This window comes from Panthera uncia, assembly GCF_023721935.1.
Source record: "Panthera uncia isolate 11264 chromosome A3 unlocalized genomic scaffold, Puncia_PCG_1.0 HiC_scaffold_11, whole genome shotgun sequence".
NCBI lineage: Eukaryota > Metazoa > Chordata > Mammalia > Carnivora > Felidae > Panthera > Panthera uncia.
The window spans coordinates 10,632,656-10,658,948 of record NW_026057578.1 but is presented as its reverse complement, the minus strand read 5'-3'; the positions used below and the strand labels follow the sequence as shown (position 1 = coordinate 10,658,948).

Here is a 26,293-nt window from a genome sequence, read left to right as displayed (position 1 = left end):
CAAGGGTATTTGTTCCCAGGCCCTCTAAGAGCTGTGTGTGTGTGTGTGTGTGTGTGTGTGTGTGTGTGTGTGATAATATACAACCCTGGATGGTAGTATCATACACTACCTATTTTTCTCTACCTTCCTCTTAAAATTTTTTTTAACATTTTTATTTATTTTTGAGACAGAGACAGAGCATGAGTGGGGGAGGGTCAGAGAGAGAGGGAGACACAGAATCGGAAGCAGGCTCCAGGCTCCGAGCAGTCAGCCCAGAGCCCGACGCGGGGCTCGAACCCACGGACCGTGAGATCGTGACCTGAGCCGAAGTCGGACGCTCAACCGACTGAGCCACCCAGGCGGCCCACTACCTTCCTCTTTAAAATACATTTACATGTGGGGCACCTGGGGGAGTCCAACTTTTTATACTGGCTCAGGTCATGATCTCATAGTCTGTGAGACCAAGCCCCACATCTGGCTCTGTGCTGACAGTGTGGAGCCTGCTTGGGATTCTCTCCCTCCCCCTCTCTCTGCCTCTCCTTGACTTTCTCGCACGCTCACTCCACCCTCTTCTCTCTCTTGTGCGTGTGTGCACACTCTCTCAAATAAATGTAAGAAATACACTTACATGTTAATATGCCATGCACATCCATCTCATTCCGTTTTTTTGTTGTGGTGGTAAAATATATACAACCATAAAACTTACCATTTTAACCATTTTTAAGTCTATAGTTCACTGGCACTATATTCACATTATTGTGTAACCATCATCATCATCCGTCTCCATGACTTTATTTCCCCAAACTGAAGCTTTGTACCCAATAAATAATAATTCCCTATCACCCCTCCCCCCAGCCCCTGGCAAACACCATTCAACTCTTCGTGTGAATTTGACCATTTTAGGAACCTCATATAAATGGGATCGTATGTTACTTGTTCTTGTTGTGTGACTTATTTCTCTTAGTATAATGTCCTCAAAGTTCATGTATATATAGCATATGTCTGAATTTCATTCTTTTTTAAGGTTGGATAATATTCAATTGTGTGTATACGTGCACACACACACACACACACACACACACACACTGGAATATTGTATATTCCAGTTGGGAATGGGTTGAGTTGCTTCTCCCTTTTGGCTGTCATGACTAATGCTGCTATGAACATGGGTGTGCAAATCTCTCTTCAAGCTCCTGCCTCACCTCACAGGGGTATGTATTCAGAGGTACAATTGCTGGATCGTGGGGTAGTTCTGTGTTTAATTCATTGGAGAGTCTCCATACTGTTTTCTCTTCCTCATCCTTTTATACTGCTGTATGGTATTCCATTCCATTTGGTTCTGCCTGCCATCAGTGCTGCTGTGACTGTCTTTGGACGTGTCTCCCTGTGCACACAGGAATGTTCCCTAAGGTGAACACTGACCAAATCAATGTTCTGGGGTTGGGGATGGTCTTGATTAACACTTTTAATTTCACCGGACTAGCGGTTGGTCTCTCGTGCCAAGTCCATAATCAGCCACGATCTTATCTTCTACTGTTTAGCTGGTCGCAGTGACCCCCCCCCCCCCAGAATGTGACAGACCCACCTCCCACTCCCACTCCCACCCACAGGCAGAAATGGAGTCCCTGTGAGCTGGGCTGTAGCTTTCTTTGCCCACCCCACGGCTGTGTTGCAAGAGTAACACTCAAGCTCAATCACTTGTATCTCTTGTGAAGTCGTCTCTTGTAGTCATGGATGCCAACAACCCAATGGTTATTCTTCCTTTCAGTTTGTACAGTTTCTTCTGCCAGAGTTACGTCCTCAGTAGTTTCTGCTAAATTGATCCTGTCCATCAGTTATTCCTCTTTCTGTTCCACCTCTTCCAGGAAGACTTCCCTGCTTACTCCTACCCATGTTCATCTCTCCCTTTTCTGAATTTAATAATGATGATAATAATAAATGATAATTACTGTTTATTGAGCCCTATCTCAGGTGCCATATATGTATTACCTTTAAAAATTCTTACAAAAGCCCTGTGAGGCATACACTAGTTACATTTTACAGGGGAAGAAACAGGCACAGAGAAGTGAAGGAACTTGCCCCAAGGTACCATGCTGTCCAATGGCACAGCTGGTTCCAAGCTCAAGCAGCAGGACTGGGGGATCTTGAAACTCCCACCAGAGCACCGCCTGCTCTTGCCACGTTGCTGTCTGAACCCTTCACTTTGTTACATCATCATAAACCACCTGGCACTGTCTCTAAGGGGCAAAATTGATGCCCTTCTCAAGAGCGTTATGTCTTTTCCTTTCCTGGTGTTCCAGGCATGCAGCAGGTGCTTGGAGAATATTTCTTATCTTTGTCTCATTACTGTCTATGAGTAAATCTGCAGGCTGTTTTCCAGGAAAGAGGGTAAGCAGTCTCCTGCCGTCAGTGGAAGATGCTGATGAACGAAGGCTCTTTTGAAGACAGTCTTTCTGTTTGTATGAAAGAGGAAGGAGAGACAGCCACTCAAGGAGCGGAATGAATCATTGACCCTCACATTCGCAAGGAAGTGGTGATTAACATTGGGTTATTGAAAATGTATCGATACCTGTCGGTGTCAGACTCTAAAGATAGGCAGACAAGGACACAGTTCCTGACCTCAACGGCTCACAGTGGAGGGGACTGGGAAGGAAAAACACAGTGACAAGAAAGTGTGATCCATTCTAAGGTCAAGTCATTATGGGGGAAGGATTTCTCATCCTCGTGGGTGTGTGTGAGTGTGGGTGGATGTGTGGGGAAGTAGGTGGGTGTGTAGACATTCATGGTTACGAGAAAGTGTGAGTAGGAATATGTGTGTGTGTGAATGTGTGTGTGTGTGTGTGTGTTTAAATGAGTGTGTGCTTGCCTGTGGTGTCTGTGGCCAAATAGCAGTGTCAGGAAAGTCTTCCCAAAGGAGCTGGTTGCATTAATTATCTGTTGCTGGGTAACAAATGATGAGACGTAGTGGCTTCAAACAGCAGCCGTTTGTCATCTGACAGTTCCTGTGGGTCAGAAATCAGGGCTTAGCTGGGTGTCCCTGCCTCACCTCGGACAAGGCCACCATGAAGGCTGGCGATCTCATCTGAAGGCTCGACTGGGGAAAAATCTGCTTCCATGCTCACTCACATGGTTATGAGCAGAACTCAGTCCTCGTGGGCTATGGGACTGGGTCCACTCTCAATTCCTTGCCATCTGAGCCTCTCCATGGCACATCTCACACGGTGGCAGTTGGCTTCCAACAGAGCGAGTGATCTAGCAAGGGCAAGACCGAATGAGCAAGGTGAAAGCCGGTGTCTTGGTAACCCTAATTTTAAAAGTAACATTCCGGGGTGCTCAGTTGGTTAAATGTCCGACTTCAGCTTCGGTCATGATCTCACGGTTCGTGAGTTCGAGCTCCGCATCAGGCTCTGTGCTGACAGCTCAGAGCCTGGATGGAGCCTGCTTCGGATACTGAGTCTCCCTCTCTCTCTGCCCCTCCCTGACTCATGCTCTCTCAAAATTGAATAAAGGTTAAAAAAAACAAAAATGAAAGTAACATTCCAGCCCCTTTCCTATATTCCATTTGTTGGAAGTGAGTCAGTGGGAGGGGCTACACTCAAGGGGAGGGGATTACACAAGGGTCTGAATACCAGGAAGTAGGATCACTGAAGGCCATCGTAGAGGCTGCCTATCACCTGGATGCTTCAGCCCAAGCTTCACAGGTGAGCAGGAGTTATCGGGAGAACAAGAGGCACAAGGGTGTCGTTCCTGGGCAGAGAGCAGAAGCACAGGTATAGGAAGGAGGACACATGCTCCTTTCAGGGAAAGCGGTGACCCATGGGGCTGGCATCGAGATTGTGTGTGTGTTTGTGCACATGTGTGCTTACGTGCACACACCTGTGGTTGCAGGGAGACACGAGGAGAGAGAGAAATCTAGAGCATGCGTTTGTCACATGGGCGATGTTACCAACAGGGAGAAAAATTGGTTCTCATGGACAGTGAAAAATCTTAGATTTACAGTGATTGATGGTTCTCCAGAACTCAACCCTATGAAGTACGCCTGTGATGTTTAATTTTCATGAGGAGAGTCTCGGTTGATTAGGAAAAAACTGTCCAACAGTACCCCTTAGGCTGGGGGTGACAGTGAGAAAAGTCAGGAAATATTGGTCTAGAGAAGTCAGAGGAACATTTAGTGAGTACTTGTAATCTATCAGATGACACGTGTTTTATGCTAAAGTGTTAAGCATTTTGTGTACAACCTATGATTCCATCTTGTAACAACCCTGTAGCCTCTGCATCTTAGGGAGAAGGAAACTGAGGTAGGCGGTTTCTGACATGGCCCCCAATGATCCCCATTCTCCGGTGTTTATGCCTCTCCCCTTGAATGTGGGCTGGGTCTTGTGACCTGCTTATAACAGGTGGAATATGGTAGAAGGTATGAGATGTCACTTTTGTGATGAGACTATGAAGATGGGTTTTGTTTATGACCTAATCATGTAAATGGCACTCTCTTCTGGCACTTTCTCTCTGGCTCTTCTCATGAAGCAAGCAGGAGAGACCTATGTGGATGGCAAGGAACTGAGGGCACCTCCTGCCACCTGTCAGCAAGAAGTGAGGCCCTCTGTCCAACAGCCTCCGATGAACTGAATGCTCCCCACACCACAAGGGTGAGCTTTGACGTGGATCCCTCCCCAGTTGAACCTTCAGGCAAGACCGCAGCCCAGGCCGACACCTGCCCTGTGATGGATCCTGAGCAGAGGAGCCAGGGAAGCCACACCTGGATCCCTGCCCCACCAAAAGTGTGAGGTAACAAATGTGTTGTTTAAGTGTCTAACTTTGAGGATGATTTACAAAATTTTTTTTAAATGTTTATTTATTTTTGAGAGAGAGATAGAACACAAGCAGGGGAGGGGCATAGATAGACGGAGACACAGAATCTGAAACAGGCTCCAGGCTCTGAGCTGTCAGCACAGAGCCCGACGCGGGGCTCGAACCCACGGACCGTGAGATCATGACCTGAGCCGAAGTCGGACGCTTAACCGACTGAGCCACCCAGGCGCTCCCCCCTCCAAATTTTTTAAATGGGGTAATTTCTGAATGCAGCAATAGATAACTAATAGAGAAACCAAGCAGCTCGTGGAGAGACTTGGTGAAGGCCACGCAGCTGAGATCCCAAACCTGGTATGCTAACCCTCAGCTCAACTCTTTGTCACCACCTCGGTGCCTCAAGAGTCTAGACCTCAGCCACCTAAAATGCTTGCTGCAAGAGTGTGGTGGCTTCTTTCAAGAAGGAAACGGCAAGCTGCTGAAAGTTTCTGGGACAGCCTGCGTCCTCCTGAGTCGAATGTCCAGATTTCAGCCTGGGATGGCCAGTCTAGGGGCGTGGGACATCTGGATCATGCTGGCAAGACCTTGGAATATTCTCAGGAGCTGAGCTGAGGGTCACAGGAGGAAAAGTCAATCCCCCATTGGTCTCCTTCCCACCCCGGTTTTCTGAAGGGGGGGTGAGGTCCAGAGGGATGGCAAGAAGTAGCAGACAGGCTCAAGGTGCTGGCACTGTCTCCTGTGATAGTACCAGGCACGAGGGTAATGTTATCCGCGCCTGGGCAGTCACTGCAGCGGCCTTGATCGCGACACACAGCTCAGTCTCCTGTACGGGCAGCCTGTCTCTGACCACCTGTGGCCCCAAATGAGCCACTTGGGAGGCGGATGCCTTTCATTTCCTTGTGACAATAGTGGAGGAAAATAGCTTTCTGGCCTCAGCCCCAAACTGATAATTAAAAGGAACGCTGTACCGCCAGCAAGGGCAGAAGCATCCACCAATGGCCTTCCAGAAAAGGGGGGAAAATAGTAAAAATAGCCTTGCTCCCTTCGGTCTCTTTCTCTTCGTATGGAAATAGCTGACAGGTTTGCGAACAGCCTCAGCTCTGTGTATTTCGCCTCTGTATCTTTGCCGCAGGAATGTGAAGGGACCCATTTCGCAGGCTGAGAGTTCTACTTTAGTTTCACATTTCTGCGTGGACCCAACGGCCCCATCTGTTCTCTTTTGCTTCCTGGGGCCGTTTTGTTAGAAGTTGCCTTGAGGTCAGCTGCACGGGGACGAGACACAGCCGGCACCAGAATTAGGACGTGGTGCCGGTGTCTTCTAGTTGTGTGAACCTGGGCAAGTTACTTGATTTTTTTTGAGACTCGCTTTTCTGACCTGTCAAACTGGAGTCCCCACCACACAGGTGGTCATAAGGATCAAAAGGGATGATGCAGGGAAAGTACTTGGTGCAGTGCCTGCTGTACCGTAAGCAATCTAACATTTTCAGCAAAATATGGATGCTAGTGGGGACTGGGGTGGGGGGCAGTTGGGGATGATGGAGTAGGGGAAGCCCTGTAGTCCCCTGACCTCCCACCCGTGGATCTCACGCTGCTTACCTGAAAGGCGGGATGGCCTTCCGGGAATACCAGCTCTTGGACCTCCCTAAAGATGGGAGCATTGCTGTCCTGCTTGTCCTCCATGAGGGGCAGTATTAATTGATGGTTATTAAAATGTGTGACGTGGCCCAGGATCCAGGTTTGTGGAATCCATGTTTGCGGATTAAGGAAACTACAGACTGGTTTCTATTTGTCTTGGGTTGTTTGACATGAAAGATCCAATCTGAGTGTGTGTGTGTGTGCGTGTGTGTGTGTGTGTGTGTGTCTTTTGTTTTGTGCTGAAAGACATAAATCTGACTACAGGCTAAAAGTTATGACATGATGGAAAGAGTCTGAACATCCAATCTGAGGCTGTCAGACATTCTGTCCTACTCTCTCAGTTTCTCTAAACGTGAAATGAGCAGTGTAAACGTGTCTATAGCCCCTTCCTGGCTCTAAGAGTTGGGTTGGCAAGTGTGTTCACCGCCCCCACCTGTGTGTCCTCGTCTGTTAAAATTGTCCCCACATCACAAGATTATTGGGATAACGTCCCTCAACTTTTGCAGGGTATCAGGTGCATAGTGAGAGCCCAACAGATAGCAATGATGCCCGCGGTGAGAAGAGAATGCTGTCTCTGTGGGGCTCTCTAAAGACAGAGCCTGCAGGGGATTGCAGCACCTGTGGCTTCCCGAGGGCATGCCCTCTTGATAAAGGGGGTGAGGGAAGCTGGATGGGACAGGGGAAGAGCTGAATAAGGCTGTGGTCTCGGCTTCCACCTGATTCCATCAGTGGGTAGGTGGGTGGGGCTCTGGAGTGTGAATTGCATCTGTGAGTTGCACATCTTAAGTCAAGGGAAGGGACTAGCCTTTGTAACCCTGCCACCAGCTGTTGCTCCTGGGCTGCCCCCTGGGGTGGAGTGGGCAATTTTCTGGAGAAGGGGACAGGTAGGAACCAATAGAAGCCAATCCCTACACATCCACAGTAGGTAGGGATGGGTGTGTGCCTGGTAAAGGGGATCTGGGTGGGCATCAATGGGACCCTCTACAACTCTTCTTCATTCCTAAAAGATTGAGACATGATGGTCCTTGGTGTCTATGCAAACTCTTGTTAAGACCATGGCCTGGGATGGAGGTAGTGGCCAGCATATTGATTAGGTGGTATCCTCTACTTGGGATTGATTTTTCTTTGCTTCCCAGCCCTGGCAGGGTTGGGCAGCAGAAGTGAGGTGTCTCTGCCCTCTGCACGGTCCTTTTTGCCCTTCGCTGGAAATGAAAGCAGCCAGAAATATTGCCTGTGCAGAGGCCAGGGAGATGAGATCCTAGGGGCTGCTTGATGTGAGAGAAATTGCTGTAAAAAGCACATTGCCACAAAGACAGAGAAAAGGATGTCACCAAGCAGTCCCCAGGGATGCATGGGGCCTTGGCAACTCATCAGAAGGCTTCCCAGGGGTGTGAATAGAATTCTTCTGTGTGCTAGAGGTTGAGCAGTTCCTGTCCACAAGATTTGCTGCAATTCGGTTCTGTCCTTGCAGATAAAGCAGACGGGCATTAGAATTTGACAGATGAAGTCCCTTTACTTACGGTATCCGCAGAGGGTGAGAAGAAAGTGCCTCAGGGCTGTAGGGGGTGAGGGAGAACCCCTGGAATCAAGGGAGATGCAGAGCTGAGAGAAGTTGTGTCTCAGAAGCTGAAGACCCCCAAAAGGGGTTAGAGCCAGCAATCCTCAAGTCAGAGATTAACCTGGGAGCAGCCCATCGTGGTAATTGTGGTGTGGAAATGGGGAAGCAGCATGGAGCAAATGTTTGGAATGGGAGTTGTGCATAAATTCATTTTTCTGTCTACCTGCCCATCCAACCATCCATCCTCCACCTATCCATCATCCACGCACCCACTCACCCACTTATCCGTCATCCATCCATCCACACATCCACCCATCCATCGACCCATCCACTCTCCCAGCCATTCATACATCATCCAACCATCTATCCACTTATCCATCCATCCATCCATCCATCCATCCACCCATACACCCATCCACTCACCCAGCCATTTATACATCATCCATCCAACCATCCATCCATCCATCCATCCATCCCTCCATCCATCCACCCATCCACCCATCCATCGACCCATCCACTCACCCAGCCATTCATACCTCATCCCACCACCCACCCACCCATCCACCCATCCATCCATCCATCCATCCATCCATCCATCCACCCATCATCCACCATCCACCCACCCAGCCATTCATACATCATCCAACCATCATCCATCCATCTATCCGTCCATTCTCCCATCCCTTCCTTACCACTAGTAAAGAAAGTTTTGGAGTAGCTAACACATTCACATGGAAAAAACTGAAATAGAACAAAAGGGTAAAACGTAAGCCCAAGACTTTAGCAACTTGGTTTTCCTCCCTGGGGGGCGGGGGGAAAGAACCACTAGTTTCTTATGGTTCTTTCCATAAATATCGTGTGTGCACACAATGTATCTATATATACAAATGTCAGCAAACTATACTCTATCCTGCGCCTTGGTCTTTTAGCATATGCCTGCAAGACACAGATGACAGCTGTGCCAGCTTTCACAAGCTCTGGGCGTGCCATCTAGGTGTCAAGAACCAGGGTGATTGCAGATAATCACAGACACAGGCTTCGAAACGTTCTGCCAAGTGGCTTCACAGAAATCCAACATCAGTAGGATCTAGTTTTTCACTTGCTGTCTGAGTCGGGACTGCTGGGGTCTTATTCTTCTGCAGAGCTTAGTCAAAAATGGTTTTCTTTCCTGCTTCTCCAATACCCCAAATAAACTAACAGGGCATTTCCACTGATGTTGCTGAGTTTTTCACAGCAGAGCAGTGAACAATTCACCTGTTGTTATTCTAACAGTGCTCACACCTATTGATGAAAGAGGGCTCCCTTTATCCACAGGTGTAATTGGGTTTTCGGGCCCAATTTATCATTTCCCCCAACCTTAATTTTGAAACATTTCAAATCTGTAGGAAAGGTAAAAGAATAGTATAATAATCCTCTTTATACCTTTCGTTTAGATTCACCGATTGTTGCCATTTGGCATTTTTGCCACATTTTTTATTTTTTCCCAAACTGTTTGAAAGAAGACCACAGACGTTATGATCCTTCACTTCCAAATACTGCAGCCTGCCTTCCCTAAGAAGAAGGACATTCTCCTATATAACCACAATACCATTACCATGTTCACAAATGCACTGACTGATATTATAATTTTCTTTAATGTAGAGTTCATATTAAAATTTTCTCAATTATCTCATTATTGTCCTTCGAAGCTATTTTTTTTTCTTTTTTTTTTGATCGGATATCCAGTAAAGGATCACAGATTGCATTTAGTTGTCCTGTCTCTTAGGGTTCTTTATTCTAGAATGTTCCCCACACCCTCCTCCCCTAACCTTTGTTCTTTCTGTCTCTTATGACATTGGCATTTTTGAAGAACCAGCCAATTGTCTTTCAGAGTGTCCAATGACTTGGATTTGTCTGATTATTTCTTTATGATCAGATTGAGGATAAACCTTTTTTGGCAAGTGTAATACACAAGGAATGGTTTTTACTTCCCACTGTGTCACATTGGGAGGTCCAGACTGTCAGTCATGATCCATTACTGGTAATGCTGCATCTGAATACTGAGGCTGTGTCTACTAGATTTCTCCCTGTAGAGGTACCTCTTTCCTTTTCTTATTTCTAGAAGTTATTTATTTATATTTAGAGAGAGAAAGAAAGTGAGAGCAAGAGAAAGAGAGAGAGAGAGAGAGAGAGCAAGAGGGAGGGAGGGGCAGAGAGAGGGAGAGAGAGAATCCCAAGCAGGCTGCATGCCGTCAGGACAGAGCCTGACACGCGGCTCGATCCCACGAACTGTGAGATCATGACCTGAGCCGAAACCAAGTGTTTGTTGGAGGCTTAACTGACTGAGCCACCCAGGTGCCCCTGTTTTCTTTTCTAATTAACAGTTGAGGCTACATGACTATTCTGTTCCCAAAGGCCTTTCCTCAATGGTTTTAGCATCTACGGATGATCCTTGCCTGCATCAGTTGTTGCATTGGTAGTTACAATCTTCCAATTCTGTCATTCATTTTTGTATTTATTAGCTGATATTCTTGTGTAAAGAAACGAAGGAATTGGTGGGTCAAATTAGGGATTGGGATTGGCAGTCATAGGCATATGTAGTCTTGTTAGATGTTGCCCAAGTTCCTTCCATAGGGATTGTGCCATCATATGCACCTGCTACCAACATATGAAGTACCTATGTCCCCCACGGACTTGCCAGCACATTTGGTGTTAAGCTTTTGAACTTGCAATGTCGATAGGGGAATGTAGTTTTAATTTGCATTTCTCTTATTATGAATAAAGTTGAGCATTTTTTAAATGTAGTCATCATTCCTCATTTTAATTAATGGTTTTCATAGTCTCATAACTTTAGGGTCAATTCTGAGATTTCGCTCTTTTGCATGTCTTTATTCAACTAATTACCAAGACTTGGTGTTTCCTCTTCCTAATATTTCTTGAATCTGGTATTTCCTTTCCACAGACCCATGGCTAACATCTTAGTCACTGTGCCCACATGGCTGTGGGAGCCATTCTCTGGGCTCCAGGTTTTTTGATCCTCTGCTGCCTTAATGATCTTCTTAGACCTCTTAACACGATCCTGAAAGTTTTGGAGGTTCTGTTGATTATTTTTTAGAAATCATTTTTTTCTCTCTTCTTCAGATTAAATAATTTCTCTTGACCTAGCTTCAAGGTAGGCAACTCTTCCCTCTGTTATTTCCATTCTGCTGTTAAACTTGTACACTGAATTTTTTTTTTCATATACTGTATTTTTTAGTTCTAGAATTTCTTTTTTTTTTGCATTTTTTCTTTTCCTGCTGAGATGTCCCATCTTTTCTATTGTCATGAGCATATTTTCCTTTCATCTTTGAGCAGTTATAACAGTTCTTGAGAATGAGTTACATTTTCCTATTTCCTATCATGAGTAATTTTGGTTTATATCTTGGACATTGTGAATATTATGTCATGGAGACTAGATTCTTCTACTTTTCCAAAACATGTTGATTTTTTAAATTTATTTTTAAAAATTACATCCAAGTTAGTTAACGTACAGTGCAATAATGAGTTCAGGAGTAGAATCCCGTGATTCATCCCCTATATACAACACCCAGTACTCATCCCAACAAGTGCCCCCCTTAATGCCTCTTGCCCATTTAGCCCATCCCTCCACCCTCCAGCCCAGCAACTCTCAGTTTGTTCTCTGTATTGGTCTCTTATGGTTTTGTTCCCTGTCCCTGTTCTTATGTTATTTTTGCTTCATTTTCTTTATGTTTATCTGTTTTCTATCTTAAATTCCAAATATGAGTGAAGTCATATATTTGTCTTTCTCTGCCTGACTTATTTCGCTTACCATAATACCCTCTAGTTCCATCCACGTTGTTGCAAATGGCAAGATTTCATTCCCTTTGACTGCCAAGTAATACTCCATTGTATATATATACACCACATCTTCTTTATCCATTCATCCATCGATGGACATTCGGGCTCTTTCCATACTTTGGCTATTGTCAATAGAGCTGCTATAAACATGGGGGTGCATGTGTCCCTTCGAAACAGCACACCTGTATCCCTTGGATAAATGCCTAGTAGTGCAATTGCTGGGCTGTAGGGTAGTTCTATTTTTAGTTTTTTGAGGAACCTCCATACTGTTTTCCAGAGCGGCTGCACCAGTTTGCATTCCCACCAACGATGCAAAAGAGATCCTCTTTCTCCGCATCCTCGCCAACATCTGTTGTTGCCTGAGCTGTTCATGTGAGCCACTCTGACAGGTGTGAGGTGGTATCTCACTGTGGTTTTGATTTGTCTTTCCCTGATGATGAGTGATGTTGAGCATTTTTTCATGTGTCTCTTGGCCATCTGGATGTCTTTGGAAAAGTGTCTATTCATGTCTTTTGTCCATTTCTTCACTGGATTATTTGGTTTTTGGGTGTCGAGTTTGATAAGTTCCTTATAGATTTTGCATACTAAACCTTTATCTGATATGTCATTTGCAAATGTCTTCTCACATTCTTTTGGTTGCCTTTTAGTTCTGCTGATTGTTTCCTTCACCGTGCAGAAGTTTTTATCTTGGTGAGGTCCCAATAATACATTTTTGCTTTTGTTTCCCTTGCCTCCAGAGACACGTTGAGTAAGGAGTTGCTGTGGCCAAGATCAAAGAGGTTTTTGCCTGCTTTCTCCTCCAGGATTTTGATGGCTTCCTGTCTTAGGTTTAGGTCTTTCATCCATTTTGAGTTTATTTTTGTGTCTGGTGTAAGAAAGGGGTCCAGGTTCATTCTTCTGCATGTCGCTGTCCAGTTTTCCCAACATGACTTGCTGAAGAGACTGTCTTTATTCCATCGGATGTTCTTTCCCGCTTTGTCAAAGATGAGTTGACCATACGTTTGTGGGTCCATTTCTGGGTTCTCTATTCTGTTCCATTGATCTGAGTGTCTGTTTTGTGCCAATAACATACTGTCTTGATGATTACAGCTTTGTAATACAGCTTGAAGTCCGGGATTGTGATGCCCCCCGCTTTGGTTTTCTTCTCCAAGATCGCTTTGGCTATTCAGGGTCTTTTCTTGTTCCATACAAATTTTAGGATTGCTTGTTCTAGCTCTGTGAAGAATGCTGGTGTTATTTTGATAGGGATTGCTTTGAATATGTAAATTGCTTTGGGTAGTATCGAGATTTTAACAATATTTGTTCTCCGAATCCATGAGCATGGAATATTTTTCCATTTTTTGTGTCTTCTTCAATTTCTTTCATAAACTTCCTACAGTTTTCAGTGTGTAGGTTTTTCACCTCTTTGGTTAGGTTTATTCCTCAGTATTTTATGGGGTTTGGTGCAATTTGGTGCAATAAATGGGATTGATTCCTTGATTCCTCTTTCTGCTGCTTCATTATTGGTGTATAAAAATGCAACCGATTTCCATGCATTGATTTTATACCCTGCGACTTTGCTGAATTCATGGATCAATTCTGGCAGTTTTTAGGTGGAATCTTTTGGATTTTTTTTTTTAAAGCAGGCAGTTAACTTGGTTGAACTAACACTGCAAAATGTCTCCTGAGTGGCAGTAATATCTCAGTTCAGGTTTGTGTTTGTTTTGTTTTTGCTTTTTATTTTTTTTTTTAACTGTATCTAGGCAGTTTGGAATCTTCCATATGTAATTCAGAGATTAGATGGAGATTTGTGCAAAGGTTAAATACAGAATTTGGGGGCCTTCCCTCTGTATCTCTTCCTTTCCAAATTTCCTTCTACCCTTCACTTTCCCATGGCTGTGGTTGTTCTGAACTCTGTCTTCTGGTTGTTAAGGCCAGAAAGATTGTGGGCTTTCTTTCTTTCTTTCTTTCTTTCTTTCTTTCTTTTTAATTTTTAATGTTTGTTTATTTTTGAAAAAGAGAGAGAGTGAGGGGCAGACAAGGGCAGAGGGAGAGGGAGACATAGAATCCGAAACAGGCTCCAGGCTCTGAGCTGTCAGCACAGAGCCCGACGCAGGGCTCCAGCTCAAGGTGAGGCCATGACCTGAGCTGAAGTCAGATGCTTAACCGACTGAGCCACCCAGGCGCCCCAAGATTATGGGTTTTCAACCAGAGTTTTAGATGCCCATGCAGCACTGACTGTGACCTGGCCTCAGACTGAAAAACATCAAATGCTGGGAACCAACCTCCTGCCATTCCTTTCTTCCAAATGTCACCTCCTCCCTAGAATCCACCTGCTTTGGTTGACTTTCCAGTGCCTTCATGTAGCTGTGTCTTCTGCTCCCTAAGTTTGTAGTTGCTGTTTGTGGGGAGATCAGTCCACTAGGAGCTTACTCAACAGCAAGCAGAACTCCTATCATCAGTCTTTTAAAAACATTTTCAGCTTTTCCCTCTTTGTCAAAAGCTGGCTCCCCTTTTGCTTGTCATAGGTCATCGGCCAGGATGCCCACAGATAGCACTTGAAAATATTTGTAGTTTTAGTTGATGTGCCTTCATCTACGGGGCCTTTAGTGCGGGGATGGACCCATCCACAGAGTCTTTATTTAACTGTGGAAAATGAAAACATCAGTGAGCTGTTTGAAAAGAATATTTAAAAGAATAACAGGGGCGCCTGGGTGGCTCCATCAGTTAAGCGTCCGACTTCGGCTCAGGTCATGATCTCGCGGTCCGTGAGTTCGAGCCCTGCGTCGGGCTCTGTGCTGACAGCTCAGAGCCTGGAGCCTGTTTTGGATTCTGTGTCTCCCTCTCTCTGACCCTCCCCTGTTCATGCTCTGTCTCTCTCTGTCTCAAAAATAAATAAACATTTAAAAAAATTAAAAAAATAATAATAAAATATGTATGAATAGGAGGCAAGGACACACAGTACTAATTCTTGCCTAAATTAAAAATGCATTTGGGGGAAGTTATGATAGGCTTCTTTTATTACACTTAATAAAAGGAGCTATTTGGGGTGCCTGGGTGGCTCCATCGGTTAAGCATCTGACATCAGCTCAGGTCATGATCTCACTGCTCATGAGCTTGAGCCTCGCATTAGGCTCTATGCTGACAGCTCAGAGCCTGGAGCCTGCTTTGGATTCTGTGTCTCCCTCTCTCTGTGCCCCTCCCTTGCTCACACTCCGTCTGTCTCTCAAAAATAAATAAACATTTTAAAAAACGATTAACATTTTTAATTTTATGTATAATTTTAAACTAATCTGAAAAAGAAATATAAATTTTTCTCTTAATTTTTTTTTTTAATGCTTATTTATTTTTGAGAGAGACAGAGAGAGAATGCGAGTGGGTTAGGGGCAGAGAGAGAGGGAGGCACAGAATCCGAAGCAGGCTCCAGGCCCTGAGCTGTCAGCACAGAGCCCGATGCGGGACTCAAACTCACAAGCTGTGAGACCATGACCTGAGCCAAAGTCAGTCGCTCAACCAACTGAGCCACCCAGGTGCCCCAAGAAATATAAATTTCTTAAAGCTGGTTACTTTTTTAAAGATTTAATCTTTAAGTAATCTGTATACCCAACGTGGGGCTTGAACTCACAACCCAGAGATCAAGAGTCCCATACTCCTCCAACTGAACCAGCCAGTCACCCCCAGGCTAATTACTTAAACATTCACAAAAAAAGGTTTCACTTCAATAACACATCAAGTAAGGACAAACTTTCACTATATTTTATTCTGGCAAAGAAAAAAAAAGATAACCTAAATGTACATCAGAAAACTGAATTATTATATATTGATAATAAAATACTATACGGCCTCTAAAAATGTTCACATACTAGGGCACCTGGGCGGCCTCGTCAGTTAAGCGTCCGACTTCGGCTCAGGTCATGATCTCAAGGTCCGTGAGTTCGAGCCCCGAGTCGGGCTCTGTGCTGACAGCTCAGAGCCTGCTTCGGATTCTGTGTCTCCCTCTCTCTCTGCCCCTCCCCTGTTCATGCTCTGTCTCTCTGTCTCAAAAATAAAAAAACATTAAAAAAAAAAGAATAACAAACATGTCTAATTATTTTTAATGATTAGTATTTGCATACTTACTCAGTGGAGGATGGAATTAAGAGCATGTTCTAAAGAAATACAAACCCCTAAGACCGTTAATTATCATCCTAATGTCTTGCATTCTTTATTACCTGTGGTTGCTAAAATTAATTCTGGTTTTTCTTATTTTGCTTGAAGAACCACCTTTTCCTACATGTACCCTAGCTTTGGGCTTGTTCACAGGTTTCCTAGCAACTGGGCTAATGATTGCAGTCAATTTTTTTTTTTGTATTCCAGTATACCATGCTATTTTTAAGTACCAAAATACAGTTGTTGTTGTTTTTTAAATGCGATACTGTTATTGTGGTATTTTAAGAAGTCGGAAAGCTGAATCATTTACATGTTGAGATATTCTAAGAGAATTTTATGCTGCATTAAAAATTCTAATTGAACAAAAGATCATTTAGAAAACGTCTTTCTCATCTCCGTTGTCCTCAAGAGAAAGAGAGGAATCCTACTTGACAAGGCAAAACTCGTGTCGCAAAGATAACGCTAATAAAAATTCCCCATGTCAGTGGGATGTGCACATGACAGTTTGAAACCGATGCAGGTAACTCCGCCGTAGCCGATGTGCATGATTCTGCGGCTGTGTTGACGAAATGCAAAAATACGAAGCTGAATTGGTAACAGTTTCCTTAAAACAAAAACACCAGGCTCCTAGCAATAAAAATTACACTCTCTGTGAAGACATAACTTATTCCAGGGGATCTCAAAGTTATTTGAGTAGGAGACTGTCAAAGGAGAATATTTGGATCAGCTAACTCTCTTCTCTCTGTTCCTCTGAGTTGTGTGGCGGCATAAGCATTTTTTAATAGCTGGGAAAATGTTCACAATGAAATGCTCGGGGCTCAAATCTGACATCGCTGATGCACACTTTTTTAAAATTTTATTTATTTTTTTTAAACTGTATTTATTAATTTATTTAATTTATTTATTTAAGAGAGAGAAAGAGAGAGAGAGCAGGGGAGAGGGGAAGAGAAAGAGACAGAGAGACAATCTTAAGCAGACTCCACACTCAGCATGGAGTCTGATGAGGGCCTTGAGCCCATGACCCTGGGATCGTGACCTGAGCCAAAATCAAGAGTTGGATATTTAACTGACTAAGCCACCCAGGCGCCCCTTATTTGATTCTTTAAATGCAGTCATTAAAAGTAAAAGTGTGTGGGGTGCCTGGGTGGCTCAGTTTGGTGAGCGTCTGACTCTCGGTTTCCACAAAGGTCGTGATCTCGTGGTTCGTGGGTTTGAGCCCCGCTTCTGGCTCTGAGCTGACGGTATGGAGCCCGCTTGGGATTCTTTGTCTCTCTGCCCCTCCCTTGCTTGTGCTCTCTCTGTCTTCTCTCTCTCTTTCAAAATAGGTAAATAAACTTAAAGAATAGAATCATGTTTATTTAAAAACTTCTCAATTATTTAAAACTTTTAAAATTTTTATTCAACATTGAATTCAATGTTCGTCATGCTTTATTAAATTTTACCTGCTAGTAATTTGTATTACATATTTAATATGTGCCACCTACATTTTATACGCTCATTGGAGGCTTAACGTTTTGCAGTGTTTATAAATTTATGTATTCAAAATATATTGGATGATTCACTGCAGCGATTTAAAATAGTTTTATTAATTCCATACACTTTTTGATAAAATAGCGGTATTGAATACAAAATGCTGATATAGTCATTTTTCTCTGGTACCTGGACTCATTTATCCAGCCACTAGTTGTGTTCTACCTGAAGTCAGTGTTCAATTCCTAGTTGAAGATTCTTATCTGTGTTCTGTTAATCCCAGGAGGGCTTGCAGAGGGCCAAGGGTCAGTTCATGGTCAGAGAAGCACCGTGGCGAATGAGAAAGAGAATGAATTGAGGTGTTAGAATGCAAAGCCAGGTTTATATTCCTGTTTAAGAATTCACTTCTCTCAGCCTCAATTTCTGTGTCTGTGAAGGAGGAATGATTTTTTCCCCCTCCCTGGTTTATTTCGGCCGTTAGATGAGTGTCTGCCGGGGGGCTGCCTCCTCGTAGACTCTCACCCCATGTTAGTTCCTTCTGTCCCTCCCTCCCTGAAAGAGGCTTTGTCTCTTCTAGAACAGAAGAGGAGTTGGAGGGGCTGTGGCTAGAGTGGGGTGTGATATGACTGATGACACATGCCTCCATCGGGGGCAAGCAAGTGTCCTTGACAGGCCAGCATGGAGCCCACCGCAGCAGGGCCCTGGGAGGTGAAACAAGGCAGGTGAGTGTGTCGGGCTCATTATTTGTAGTGATTCCAAGTTTATCAGAATATAAACTTTGGTCTGTGTAGCTGATTCCATGACATAAATCTAATTGGTTTGAAAATTTGGGCTGACAAATCCCATCGCGTTCAGATGCTGCCCAGGCTGTGATGAGCCCTCTCTACAACGTGCCATGCATCCCTTCACCAAGTCAGTTTTTAAAATACTGGTGACGTTGTTTATTTAATAAACTCAAGCTTTGCGCCTGGGCTGGTTAAACAGACCCGCCCACAGGATGGAGATGTATATTTCAGAGCTTTTACCTCCCATTGGCCCTGTCATTGGCCGTGTCTGTCTCCTCCATTCCATTGTGAATAAGAGCTCCAACCTCCTCACCTTCCCTCCCCCCCCCCGCCCCAGCACGATTTAACCCCAAACCAATTAAAACCTGGACAGAGGGAGATGGAATGGATATGTCACAGACACCATGGGACTCTCTACCCCCAAAGCGCCCCTGGCAGGGCAGGGTAGGGCAGTCCTGGGTGGAAAGAAGCAGTGGCTAAAAAGTGTGGAGCCCACCCTGAAGTCTATGCTGTGGGGTCTTTACCTTCTGTCTCTGTTTCTCCCACACCTTGAGATGACCTACTTCTGGTTCTCATTGCTTTGCCTTAAATGATGTCTTTGAATTAATGTCTTTGAATTAATGTCTTTGAATTAATGCTATTGACCAGCTGTCTTTGAATTAATGATATTGACTACCTCCTCCTCCCAGGGACGATACACTTTTGGAGTAAGGCACGCTCCTTCCTCACCTCTGGACCTCCGCTCTGCTCCGCCTCCCCTGACTCTGTGTCTCAGCTGCCCCGAGAGGCCCATGGGTAGGTAAGGCTGCTACTGACTTAAGCAGGCTGTGTAGCATGACAATTCAGGGCACGAGATTTGGAGTGAACTGCCTGGTTTTGAATCCCAGCTCTTCCAGCTGGATGCCTTTGGGTGCATCACCTGTCTCCTTTGAGTCTCAGTTTCCCTCTCCTTGGGATGAAGATAACAACGGTTCCTACTTCCGAGTATAGTCATGAGGATTCAAAGAGATAGCACCTGTAAAGGGTTAGCACAGTCCTAGCGCGTGATCAGCAGTTGGTAATAGCGATTACCGTTGCAGTATTGACATGAGCTGATGTGCTCATGGTGTTGGTTTTCCGAATGAAGGTGGCTGGAAACTGGTGATGAGGCATGGATGCTGAGATCCACTCATTCACTGGACACTTACTGAGCGCCCCCTATATGCCAGGCACCATTCTGGCACAACAGACACAACAGACAAAAATCCCTTTTCTCAAGGATCTGGCATTCTAGTCTGTGAGATGATGGATAAATGGAGACTTGGATGTATGGCTTTCAGCTGCAAGTAAGAGACACCCCAACCAACAATAGCTGAAATCATAGATCAGCCATTATTTCCTTAACAAGGATAGATGGTCCTATGGTTTGCAACTCAGTGATGCCACCGAGCACCCGGTGTGCTTCTATACTTCAGCTCCACCTCCCTCAGCGGGGTGGATTTTCATCCTTAGGCTTATTGCTTCATGGTCACAGAATAGCTGCTGCAGCTCCAGGCATCACATCTGCCTATGGCTGTGATCCAAGGGGGAAAGGTAAGAAAGGTAGCGAGAGTCTTCCTCTTCCTGTGACTCTCCCTTTTATCAGGGAGAACAGGCTTTTCTACAACCCCCCACAGACCTCCCTTTCGAGCTCATTGGCTAGAAGCAGGTCACGTGCCCAGCCCGGCCCATGCACTGACAAAATGGAAAAGGATTAGCAAGATGGGTCTACAATGCTACTGCATCTCCCTTGGTGCTGGGCGCATTGCTGCCTGAACAAGTTAGAGGTACAAGCTGGAGGGGCCATTTGGGGATATGTAGGGTTCAAGACACCACCTGAGGCTTCAGTGGCTTGTTCAGTAGTGAGTTGGGAGGGGGCTTCCTCCCTTTTTGCTGCATGGGACACAGAGGGGGCATCTGGCCTAACTGCCGAGTGGCAGTGGATGGGTCACCTGGATGACAGGTGCTGGAGAGGAAAACAGGCAAGTGAAAGCAGCCCCGCGGCCCCTCTCTTTCTGACTGGGGAGCCTCCAGGAACCGGAAAAATATATACAGAGACTCCTGTATCCGGGGGCCTGCGGGACTCCCCCTCGGGTATCTACAGGCCAGCGAGCATCAGGTGCACAAGACCCAGAGCCTGAACCGACCGGGACCTGGCTTCCCACACCAGCAGCCTGATCCTCCCCGGCCGTGCCCATCTCCGTGACCATCACCGGGCACGGGGCAGCTCAGAACAGCAGCCCCGACATCCTACTCAGTTCCCGCGGCCCCCCCCACCCCCCGCCACTTCCCCCAGATCAGTGCCTTGTTAAGTCCAGAGTCTTTCTTCTTCTGTCTCGAGCAGGTCCGTTCACCATGCTCCACCTCCAATGCCACTACCCGCTCTGAGCTGCCCGGATGACGAGGCTGGTCCGCCAGCTGTGCGCCCGCGGCTCTTACTGGCCCCCGCACCAGAGTCCACGCTGTAGCTAGAGTGACCTTAACACACGTGTATGTCGTGCACATCGAGCAGCTCTCTTCTCTGCATTTAAAAGTCCTCCCGGCTTCCCATGCCCTTAGGACAGGATCCTGTGCTTGGCCCCAGAGGCCCTCTCCCGCTCGCAAGTGCCCGTAGCACCTCTCCCACCCCATCGTGCCCTTCTTCCTCCCCCCCCTCACTGTTTGAGCCACCCTGCCTCCTTCCCTTCCAGGAGGGCTCAGGGTCTCTCCTGTCTCATCATGGGTCATGACCGTGATTGTCTTTCTGTCTTTCCCTCCTTCCTCTGGCTTGTGCTTATCCATTCTGTACATTTTAGCTTAAACAGCACATCCTGGGGCGGGGTCGGGGGGGGGGGTTGCTGCTCCCCAGACTAGGCTGAGACCCTCCTCCCAGGCTTTCCCAGTGCCCTGTGTGTCTCCATCAGGCAAACCTGTCTTTTCTGCTAGACTCCAGCAACTGGACTGTGGCTGCACGGCACAGGGGTTGGTCTTTTTTTTTGTTCTCTGACCTCAGTGTCTAGCTCGGTGTCTGGCACACGGCAGGGGCTGAGTAAGTACAGAGAGAAAGAATGAATGAAGCTTCACAAAGTGTAATGGAAATGCATAATGGAAATGGGGGTAGCTAACTCTGGGGGAGGGGTGGGAAAGTCACACGAGGAGGTGATGTCAGCTAGGTACTAAGGGATGAGTCGGACTCTTCCAGATGGAGAAGGAGGGTGGCTTTGCAGGAAGAGAGAGGTGCAGGTGCAAATGCATGAAGGCACGGGAGAGAACAGCGTGCTTGCAGAGAGGTTTGCACAGCAAAAGCCTAGGGCGGGGAGCCGTGTCGGTGAATCTGAGGGGGTTGGTAGAGATCACACAAAGGACCTTGTGAGCTGCGCTTGGTCGTGGGCTTTACCTTGGAGGTCATTGGAAGCGACTGGATGTTTGTGCGCAGGTGGATGAGACAGTGAAGTTTGTGTTGTAGAACGACGACTCAGGCAGCGGCGGCCCGGAGGGTTAGGAGTCGGGAGCAGAGGCTGGGCTGGGCTCCCTCTGATATGTCTGGAAGCCGATTCCCGTCCTTACCCCCAATTCCTGGCACAGGAGGCGGGATGGTGGTGACCACCTCCCTGTCTCCACTGTGAGGGAGGCAGGGGAGCAAATGTCAGCCTGGATCATGAGGGGACTTTCCCGTCACCTTGGCTGTCATCCCGGTGACCGCGTGGGGGCTCACTTGGGGATGCCTCCCCCTCCTCCCACCACATGTGGGGGGCTCATCCTGACTGAGGCTCCGCTCCCCTATCTGGCTTCTAAGACAAGTTGAGCCAATTTGGGAGAAGTCTGGGATGGAACCAGAAAGGGCAAGCAATGGAGTTGATAAAAAATTCAAGGTAGGTTGGGCTCCTTGGGGGAATCACTTGCTAATTTCGTACCTGTGAAATCCACAGTCAGCAGCTGCCTGCTCACTGGTGTCTGAAGAGAAGGCTTTCCAAAGCCAAACTTGAAGGTAGACAAAGTCACGGACCCACCGTTTCTTGAGAAGCTCTTATGTGCCAGGAGCCGTCTCGTTTGCTTATCATGCAACCCTCCCGGGGAAGTATTATCACTTTATTAATTTTCAAAAGAGGAAACTGAGGCAGAGAGAGATTAAGGACCTTGCCTAAGGTCACATTGCAGAGTCTCAATGCAGCAGGCAAATGTGGAACCGGTTCTCTTGGACCAAGGGTAGACTTCTCTGATTTTTGTCCCAGATACATTATCACTGCTCAGCCTACGTCTCTGTGCAAGCAAATAGCCAGTTTTTATTATTTTTTTTAAAGGCGTATTTATTTTTGAGAGTGGGGGGACCATGCAGGACTTGCACTCATGAACCATGAGTTCATGACCTGAGTTGGATGCTCAACTGACTGAGCCCCTATGACACACCCCCCCCAGCCAGTGTTTATTAAACACCCTCACAGTGCCAGGCACTGGCCACTGTGTTATTCCGAATCCTTGCAACACCCACTTGAAGTGAAGGTATTTATCCCCATTTCACAGACGGAGCGTTGAGGCTCCAAGCGTTTAAGGGACTTGTTTGAGGTCACTCACGTAGCTGGGAAGCCGTGAAAGCAGGTTTGAATCCAGGCAGTCTGAGGCCAGCGTGGGAGCTCATCTGGCTTCCTCTTTCTCCCTGTGCTGCTCTCCCTGAGGACAGCGCTTCTTCCCTGCTTAGCCTTTCCCCAGACCTCTCTTCCTCCCCACCCCTGCGCCCAGCACTTCTGCTCAGACCTGTCTGTTAATGAGCAAAGAGAGTGAGCATGTGTGCGCGTGTTAAAATGAGTCAGCAGGTTGTCCAGGCGGAAGTCTCTCGACGACAGTGTGCAACACCATTGACAGAGTCAATTACCGTAGCTCCAGGGAAGGGCTGTTTAGCATCTTGAAAGAATTAACCAGCCAGTGCCTAATTATTGCCGACGAACCGCCTCTTAATTATATCCGCATTTCTGTTACACACGCCGGTGCGCTCCGGCCCCCGCAACCCCCGTCCCCTTTGCCGCAGCCGAGTTCTCGGAGAGGACGGCAATGCTGTGCATGTGGGAACAGCGACTCTTCTTAAACTATTAACGTGAAGGTCACGTCTTAGCTTGTGGACGCTTCTGCCAGGAAGACGGGAAAAGAGCAAAGTGGTTTCAACGGGCCCCCCCGGCCTTTCCAGGCTCTCGTGGCGCTGTCTTCCGCCAGGTCTAATTTCGTTCAATAGCAAGAGCTGCCTTTGCTGGCAGAACTCCCGCGTGCCAGGCACTTTCTGCGATTCTCGCCTGCACGTACGCACGGTGAGTGTCCGTTTTACAGATGGGGAGACTGAGGCCTGGAGGTGCCAGGGCTTGTCCAAGGCCATCTGTGCGGTAAATTACAGAATTACTATTTGACCCAGGGTCTGCCTGGGATGTGGGTCTGTGCTCTGGGCTGGGGGAGCTGGCCACCCCCTCCCCAAAGTCGACCCCACACGTGTCCGGGGGCAGGGTGCGGGCAGGTGGCACGGCTCAGCTTCTGCCTACGACGTCTCCACCCTCGGCTGCAGGGAATCCATCTCTCCAGGTTTATAGTTAGACTTCGTCTCAGATCCCGTGTGGTGCCAGGGGCCGGGTTCGTTCTGACCCTCCCGGCTGACCAGCCTTTCTCTCCCCCACCCGCAGGGTAACTCGACATTTGTGCACACAAAGGGCCTCACAGACAGTTGGGGGGAAGGTGAGGAGGTGTGTTATGTGGCCGAACAGCGGACAATTTTCCAACCGGATGTTAGGCATTCTGTTGTCGCACGTACACTTTTTGTTCAAGTACTTACAGAAAGTACGTCACGCATGTGTCGCCTCGTGACTTTGCCACAAAGTGAGCACACCCGTGTTAACCAGTGCCTGGGTTGGGAGCAGGGCATTCTAGCTCCCCACAAGCCTCCTCCCCAGACTCAGAAGCCCTCCCCATGTTTCCCTTTGCCATGCACCGTGCACACAGCGTGCGGCTAATACCGAGAGAACACTTGCCGTGTGCTGAATGCTTTACACCTGTCACCTCGTCTCATCTCCCCATTCACTCTGAGAGAAAGTTACTCTTAGTGTCCCCATTTTGCAGATGGGGATGTCAAGGCTTAGGTTAATTTGCCCAAATTGTTTCTGCAGGTGGTGGAGGCGGGATTTAAACCTGGGGCCACCTGGCTCCAGCCTCCTGCCTCTCATCCTCTGGTCGGGGAAAGGACGGTGCACTTGATCCCTCTGTGTATTCCAAGCCCTCCCGGAACGCCAGCTCCCCTTTCCAAAAGTGGGACCCTCGTAGTGGTCTTTGGTGGCTGATAGGGGGCGGTGCATCCAGAAGGCACCTGATAAGTGCCGGATGGATGACTGACTAAACAGAATGCCGTTGTCTGAGCCTAAATTGTCTACTGGGACCGGGCTTGGAGAGAAAAAGCGACGTAAAGGGCAATGATTTGTAGCTATTCTCAAGAAACCAGCCATTTGCACATGGCTGCCTGCAAGGCGGTGGATTGTCAGGCCTAAGCCATCCTTGGGCGTTTTTTTCATTAACATTCCCTTGTGCTAATTTGTGGTAAGAGGACGTGAAAAGAAATAAACCTAGCGATGAACTTCTCCTTGGCTCCCGTCGGGGCAGTCGTGCAAGATGGATGGAGAACTCTGCCGTCCTCTCAAAGTTCACGCTGTTTTTACTCCAGAGTTGTTTCCCTGAGTGATTTATCGTGCTACCTAGAAAATCAAGTGCTTTTTTTTTTTTTTTTTTCCCCTCAAGCCCACAGAAGAGTCTCCATGTCCTTAAAACTAACATATTCAGTCTTACTGCCTCTGGTATCTGTGCGCAGACCCATTCCGTGCTATTTTTAGGGTCATTTCCAGAAAAATAATTTACTTTTCATTGTGGAGTCTGTCAAGCTAAGTGGAGTTATTTTCTTTCTGGAGTTGGATGAATAAATCCAATCCCTAAAAGATGGGGATTTAAAACCATGCCTGCAGAGATGAGTCTCATAGTTAGGTTTATCTTGTGGATTAAAATAACGAGGAGCTACCAGAAGGTCTTTGTGTCCAATATGCTTTCTTACCATGTATCAGATCTATTTTCTTAAGTTGTCAGAGCTGTTTGCACTCGTAATAATAATAGCTCTCCCAAAATTGCCTTTGGGGGCTAAAAATAGCTCCTGTCCTAGGGTCAAAAGCTGAGAGTGTAGACTTTGGAGTTGTACTTACCAGGATTCAAATCTGGACATTGACTCAACCTCTCTGGCTTTAGTTCCCTGATGTGAAAAACAGGAAGAATAATGTTACCTGCCCCGTCAAGTTCTATCAGGGGCAAAGCAAGATAAGGCACGAGTATCGTGGTGGACGTCTCCATTAGGCACAGAAGGCATGAGGCCATGATGCTTTTAGGGACCCGCAAAAATGTTTCCATTTTAATTTTTTAAAATCAGAAGAAAAATAGGAATGTCATAATAATGAATACATAATAATGAATCTAGCCCAGATTATAATGTCCTTACACCAACACAGTCGTAAAACATAATTTTAAATATTTTTAATGAAGAAAGGAGCCCATGAAGGCATGTGTCCGGGATCCATGAAGGTCATAGTGTATTGGCTGGGATTAGACTACCCAATAACAGTAACGTCAACAAATGGAGGTATATTTTTCTCTCATGTAAAACAAGTCCAGAAGTTGGCAGTCTCACATTGATTTGGCAACTCCTTGGTCTTCAAGGTCCTGCACTTTTATTTTTCTGTAGCATGGCCCTTACATTTGCCTCATGGCCCAAAATGGCTGCTGAAGCTTTAGCCATCATGTCTGCATTCCAGGCATCAGGAGGAAGAAGGGGCAAAGGGCAAAAGGAACCCACTTCTTAGGGGAGCTCCCTTTAAGGAACATTTTTTTTTTAATTTTTAAAGTTTATTTATTTATTTTGAGAGAGAGAGAGAGAACAAGTGGGGTAGAGGCAGAGAAAAGGAGAGACAGAATCCCAAGCTATGTGCTAATGGCACAGAGCCTGATATGGGGCTTGAACTCACAAACTGTGAGATCATGACCTGAGCTGAGATCAAGAGTTGGATGTTTAACCAACTGTGCCACCCAGGCACCC

At 46.5% G+C, this 26,293-nt stretch overlaps 1 long non-coding RNA gene across 1 annotated transcript in view; it reads left to right on the top strand.

Annotated features, from left to right (window-relative positions):
* The first annotated feature begins 2,222 nt into the window (after positions 1–2,222).
* Positions 2,223–26,293, top strand: part of LOC125936063 (uncharacterized) — a 40,408-nt gene continuing 16,337 nt past the window's right edge. Inside the window, exons 1-4 of the long non-coding RNA XR_007461916.1 lie at positions 2,223–2,367; positions 4,504–4,764; positions 17,991–18,135; positions 18,888–18,993. This is a non-coding gene — a long non-coding RNA (uncharacterized LOC125936063). The remainder of the gene's footprint in view (positions 2,368–4,503; positions 4,765–17,990; positions 18,136–18,887; positions 18,994–26,293) is intronic.